Raw genomic sequence first — 7,500 nt, forward strand, 5'->3', positions numbered from 1 at the left:
AGGGGAGACAACCAAAGCTGCAGCAGTTCCCTTCCTTTCGTCCCTCTGCATTGCCCAACAGATTTGTGAGGGCGAATCTCATCACTATGCATTGACGGCACATCCGGTGGCAGTTAAATGTTACAGCTACAGCGCAGTGTCTGAATACAGAATACATAGGACAGACGTATCACACCGATACTGAACTTCACAGTTTTCCAGAGAACTGTGTTTGTGTATTTGTATTTGTTTTAATAATGCATAATGCTCTGTGTACAGGTCTTTTAGAGATATGTACACAACAACGCGTGTCCTCTTTGGTTTCGGCGACAGCTTCGCTTTTTCTCTAACTTTAAATCTTTCCCTTTTCTTCTGTCGATTCAGTATCAGTGAAAGAGCGATGGCTCTCACTAGAGTAGCATTGGCGAGTAAGTTAAATGCGGAGTGATAACTCAGTAGAGTTTTCAGAATTTTTAGACTTTCGTACGCAAAATTTTATAATTTTTCCTTACTGGTTGTTTACGAATCGCCAGGGTTTCAAACCTTGCAGTCGAACTTTTCTTTTCAGTCATGGCGAATGGTATCTCTTTCATATCATTTTCACCCGGGGGTTGCCGGGGGAGGAGGGGGCGGGGTTAGTGCAATCAGTGCGCCTCACACGGTGCACTGCAGGCATTACTTCAGGTTCTTGGCAGCGTCGCCTCGGGCCATAGCCTCAACCCCTTTCATTCCTTTGACTGTACCTCCGCTCATATTCTCTTTCTTCCATCGTACTCTCCTCAGCCCTCTCCTAACAATTGTTTCAAAGTGCAACTGCTTTGAGGTTTTCCTCCTGTTACGCCTTTCAGATCTTTCTACTCTCAGTTGCCCTTTCAGCGCTGAAGGAACTCATAGGTCCCAGCTCTTGGCCTTTGGCGTAAATTCTATATTCTGTTCTATTCTTTCTGTGAAATTGCAGCTTTTTATTGGAAAGATATTACACGAAACGGGATTAAATTAAATAGTTTTTTCTTTTATTGTGCTACTCGAAAAGAATCGTATAAGAGCTAATGAATGATCTCTAATTGCTAAAGACCCTCCTGAAAAATCATCCCGTCTTTGGAGAGCTCGCTCCCACCCCTAATTAGATCACGTTTTGACGCCTTCCCGCTAATCTCATTAAACTGGTATCAAGTACAGTAAAGGTGACATGGCCACTGTAGAACTCTATAATTGACTTTTGAGTTTTCCCATCTTGCAGTGTGTGTGTGAACGTGTTACGGTTGCGTTGGATACGAGGAAAGTGTCTAATTAAAACGAAATTGGATTGAATATATATTTGCTGTATTTATATATATATATATATATATATATATATATATATATATATATATATATATATATATATATATATATATATATATATGTATATATATATATATATATATATATATATATATATATATATATATATATATATATATATATATATATATATATATATATATATATATATATATATATATATATATATATATATATATATATATATACATACATACATACATACACATACATGATATTCCTGTTAACAGAACTGTGGCGTTCTGAAGCTACGGGGGAACTTTTCTTTTGCACATTCTAAAATTTCAAGTTCATAATTGTGAATGGTTTGTTTCTAACTAACCTTGCCATGTATTTGCTATAATTAATTTCCTTTAAAACTCATCAAGATCTGGAAAATTCATTGTGAAATCTGATGACTTCTCGCATTCTGTAACTTCTTGCAAATGGACACCATATTCTTTGGAGGTTTCAGTTACAAGTCATTGGCCCCTGTAGGTTTGTTCCATATACTGTAGATAAGGGCTTAACTTCTGATTAATAATAATAATAATAATAATAATAATAATAATAATAATAATAATAATAATAATAATAATAATAATAATAATTATAAATCTCTCAGTGCTTTTCCAAGCTAAAAGACAGTCACGGTCACAAGTCAAAGCATGGTTCTCAATTCCTTGACAGAACATTTAGTTAAAGAGACATTTCTCTTTGCCTCAGCTGTTCTGTTTATTTGGTAATTTATTTATTAAATTTTTTATTACTTTTTTTAATAAGTGATCTCTCCATTCCCTATTTCCCTTTACCTCCTGTTACTTTCTTCTAATGAGCATCTTAATACTCTGTGGAAGTTTGAGTTTCAGGTCAAGGACCCTGTGGTGGACTTGTTCCACATGAATAGGGTTCATTTTCTGAACAATAATAATGAATAATTAGTACCATTTACTTCTTATTTTGTTCACTTTGTTCCTGCACAAGTTCAGCGGAAATCCTGAGGATCAGAAGAGCGGGTTTTCTCAATTTTTATTTTTTTGTAGGACTTGAAATGCAAGAAATCTTGATAGAAGTAAAAGTAGAGAAGCTCTGTGATGACAAAAGACGAATGAGAGAGAGAGAGAGAGAGAGAGAGAGAGAGAGAGAGAGAGAGAGAGAGAGAGAGAGAGAGAGAGAGAGAGAGAGAGAGAGATACCAAAGTATGTAAATTTATTAAAGTTGTTCTTTGTGTTTGACTGTTCAACAACTTCACTTGTAATTTGCATATGCTAAGAAAAGAAAAAGAAAGAAAGACAGAGAGAGAGAGAGAGAGAGAGAGAGAGAGAGAGAGAGAGAGAGGTTCCAGCGACATGAGACCGTGTATTCAGTTCGTCGAGAGGCTCGCCTATTCTATACCCCTCTCTTTAAAACTTCGTGCTGAGGACTGGGGACGTGACCCGATTGGCCAGTATTCAATACTGGTCTAAAATTTTGGAGTAAATCTTACATTTCATTTTAAACAGAAGTCGAAATAAACGATATTTCTTTGATTTTCTCTTTTTCTTTCCTCTGTAGCCCCGCTGAGGGTAGTGCCGCCAGTGCACCTCAAGCTGTGCACTGTAGGCATTACTCAAGGTTCTTTGCAGCGTCCCTTCGGCCCCTAGCTGCAACCCCTTTCATTCCTTTCACTGCACCTCTTTTCATTTTCCCTTTCTTCCATCTTACTTCCCTCAGCTGTCTCCTAACGATTGTTTCATAGTGCAACTGCTTTGAGGTTTTCCTCCTGTTACACCTTTCAAACCTTTTACTGTCAGTTTCCGTTTCAGCGCTGAATGACCTCATAGGTCCAAGTGCTTGGGCTTTGGCCTAAATTTTATACTCCGTTCCTTCCTCTGGAGGGATGGCCTATATAAAAGCACCTTTTTTCCTTATCTACTTCTGCGTTTCTTTCTGGCTAGGGTGTTTTAATCCTTTATAAGTACAGAACAGAAGACACTTATCATCATAACTGGACTGATATTAGAGGATTATTTGCCACAGAAGTTGAGTATATGACAGATCTAACTTTGCTGACTTTAGTTGTTCTCGAGTCCAGCGACGCATATTGTCTTATTTGATTCATTGTGCAACATCTGCCAGTTATTCCATGATTCATTTCTAAAGCAAGAATGCGAGAGAGAGGCCAGAAATAGTCATCTTGAAAACAACTGGTACAAAACGAAACAGCGGCGCCAAATAAAATATTCATTAATGGATCAATGAGATCCTTTAGAATAAGATTACCTGGATACGCTATCAGAGTGCCTCTGAATTAACAAGTAAAACACTAAAAGGATTAGATTCCATTATGCAGATAAGCATTGTGAAATATACTTTACATATTGCGAAATACATCACAACACGCACGAATGGCTAGGATAAGCGACCTTTTATATATGCTTCTGATTTGAATGATCTCATAATGCTACATTGTATTCATGCAGATCATTTTTATAATGTATGTGATGTAGAAAAGTGAATGGAAATATTCAGTCGAAGAATGTTGGAAAGTTTATCATACATTTATCATACATTATATTTTTAAACGGCATTCGTAGAAAAATACTTTGTTGTACATAAGATAGATGTACGAGTTCGGAATTTTATTTTGGTCCAAAGAAATTTGGTAAAGCTTATCTGCTTTTTCAAATCTAGTAGACAAAAATTGATGTGAAAAAATGCTTATATTTAGTCAAAAAATTACAAGCCATAATGTGGAAAACGTTCGTAAGTAATTAAATAATGGGAAATTATCCGAAGTGAGAGAGAGAGAGAGAGAGAGAGAGAGAGAGAGAGAGAGAGAGAGAGAGAGAGAGAGAGAGAGAGAGAGAGAGACACAGGAGAGAGAGAGAGATCATTATTTTGCTGTCGAAATTTTTTTTTCTATTTATTTATTTATTTATTTATTTGTCAATTTATTTCTTCTTTTTTAATAAGCGATCTCTTCTTTCTGCATAACCCCTTACCTTCTGGTACTGTTTTTATAATAAACACCATAATATTCTTTGGAAGCTTGAATTTCAAGTCAGTGGCCCCTGTGATGGGCTTGTTCCATATGAATATGGTTCACCTCCTGAATATAATAATAATAATAATAATAATAATAATAATAATAATAATAATAATAATAATAATCTCAGTTCAGGAAATAACTCAGTTGAACTATAAGTGAACTATAATAATAATAATAATAATAATAATAATAATAATAATAATAATAATAATAATAATAATATCCTGTCCGAGCAATCATTTTTCGGCAATACGATTTATGACGTATTACATCAAGAGGATAATCCATCAGTTCGCTGTTAATACCCACTGATAAATACAATGAAAACAGCTTGTGCATCGTAGGGCGCTAATAGTTCAATTTACGTTAAGTCGCAGCCTGGACACTAATGATGTTAATCAATTTACCCAGCATGACAATGCCGGCCCGGTCATTTGCATATCAGAGACACGCTGAGTCGTTAACGAACGCGGGTACAACATCCTACGCGGATATTGGGTGTAGCATAGTATATGTATATATATATATATATATATATATATATATATATATATATATATATATATATATATATATATATATATATATATATATATATATATATATACATATGTGTGTGTGTGATGCCTAGTTCAGGAGTAAATGAAAACTTGATAAAAGAAAAGAAGAAATCCCATATCACCAGTTCAGGAGTAAATGAAAACTCGATAAAAGAAAAGAAGAAATCCCATGCCGGGAGTTCAGGAGTAAATGAAAAGAAGAAATTCATATCACCAGTGCAGGAGTATATGAAACCTTCATAAATAAAAGAAGAAATCACATCGGCAAGAAAGTGGCGTGCTGTTCCTCGAGAACCTTCAGGGCGAAGCCTCTGTAAAGAAAACAAGAACAAACCTTCCCTCAAGAGACGACGAAATCAGTACCCAGGCAACTCCCTAGTTGCCAGATGCTCAACGACTAATTAGGAATTTCTTTTCTGTTTTGGAAAGACGGATAAAGAAAAAAAGAAGTTATATTTACGACAGAGTTATGTGATATCAGTTGAATTGAAGAAGCAAGCTCGATTCGTCGTAGAAGATTTTGAAGAGTTTAATTATCTTTTTTTAGTTATGTATTTATTCATTTATTTGTTCATTAATTCATTCATCATTAAAATTGGCTCCAGTCAGTTGCATTCGTAGGAGAAGAATTTGGAGGAAGGATTGAAGTATTTATTTATGCATAGAGCTTTGATAATTCTGCACCTGTAAAGTCGCTTGCTGTATTCCAATTGAAGCGAATGGAATCTAAAATTTAGGCCAAAGGCCAAGCGCTGGGAGCTATGAAGTCATTCAGCGCTGAAAGGGAAATTGGGGTAAAAAGGCCTGAAAAGGTGTAACAAGAGGAAAACCTCAAAGCAGTTGAAGCACTATGAAACAAATGTTAGGAAGGGTGCAAAGTAAGTCGGAAGAACAAGAATATGAACGGAGTTACAGTCAAAGGAATGAAAGAGGTTGAAGCTAGGGGCCGAAGGGACGCTGCTAAAATACTTAAGTAATGCCTACAGTGCACTACGTGCGGTGCACTGACAGCAGATCGCCCTCTCGCGCAGTAGAGATTGAAATATGCATACGGTCAAAATGTATCATCCAGTAGATACAATTACTCTCATTTATTTATTTATTTATTTTATGATTTTTTTTCTTTTAAATAAGTGAGATCTCTTCTTTCTGTACTTCCCTTTATCTCCTCTTACTTTGTAATGAATGCCACATTCTTTAGAAGCTTGAATTTCAAGTCAGTGGCCCTTTTGGTGGGCTTCTTCTGAATAATAATAATAATAATAATAATAATAATAATAATAATAATAATAATAATAATAATAATAATAATAATAATAATAATAATAATAATAATAATAATAATAATAATAATAATAATAATGTGGAAATCATTTGCAAAGACTCATTCGTCCTACAGACAATCACGACTGATATTCGTAATATTCATCAAACGGTGGGTGTGGGAGATGAGGCAGATGATAATATGAGTCGGGGAAATTCAATTGATCCCGCAAGCAATATCCTCTGCCTTCAATCATCTCTCATCTCACACTAACGAGAGCTTGATTGGCTACGAAGCTCTCCACGTCTTGCTTTCAAGTAGGTGTTCATTACGATCTAACCGAGAAGGCTCTGATCACAGGAAATCGCTAATCTTGACCTGTGATTCCCTGTTGCTCTTGTACCGACAATAATAAGCCTTTGTCTTAGATAACAAGAGACCTGGCGTTTTGAAATTTGCATTGAATACTTGCAAGTCAATGAATAGTTGACGTTCTACTTCCTATTTTTAGTCTAATATCCCCTCATCAGTCCACTTAGAAGGCTCTCATTACAGGAAATCACTAATGTTGACCTGTAAATTCCTGTTTCTCTTGCACCAACAATATTAAGGCTGTCTTCGTGTGCATTTTAAGATAGGCATAACATGAGACTGAGCATTTTGAATTTGCATTGGGTATTTGCCAATCACTGAATGATTGATTTTCTGTTTTTTGTTCAAGATTTAATATTCACTTATCGACATTTTTGCAAACTTGATATCAGCTTCCTATTTCGTTTTTAATTTTTGTCACTAGTTTCAGGTGCTGCGGACGTCTCCTGGATACCAGGTGTATCGGTTTTATTTTATATTATCTCGTATTTATTTATTTATTTATCGCCTCTTCCTTTGACTTTTCTCTCTTCACAGGCTGGTTTCCCTTTGGAGCCCTCTTGGGTTTACAGTCTGTTGACTCTGTTCATGAGGGTTTTCAGCTGAAGATTTAGAGAGAGAGAGAGAGAGAGAGAGAGAGAGAGAGAGAGAGAGAGAGAGAGAGAGAGAGAGAGAATTACTAAAGATTCAATATCACAATCATCATTCATCATTTTATTAAACTTTCCTTGTGAGTGAGGTCGATGAAAATGAATCATTTTTCCAGTCACAGTTGACTGTTGGCATGTTGTTCTTGATAATGTTTAAGCAAAGGGGTTCAAGAAACGACATAACAAAGTAATATTGTGAACAGGCATCAGTCGTCCTATACAGAACAGGGACAGTAATATTAAGGTTGATGGATATGAACATCCTACATAATGTTCCATAGGAGGGGGTACTAGGAGTGTACATTAATGGCAGAGGTTCTC

Source organism: Macrobrachium rosenbergii, chromosome 9 (assembly GCF_040412425.1).
Source record: "Macrobrachium rosenbergii isolate ZJJX-2024 chromosome 9, ASM4041242v1, whole genome shotgun sequence".
Classification (NCBI taxonomy): domain Eukaryota; kingdom Metazoa; phylum Arthropoda; class Malacostraca; order Decapoda; family Palaemonidae; genus Macrobrachium; species Macrobrachium rosenbergii.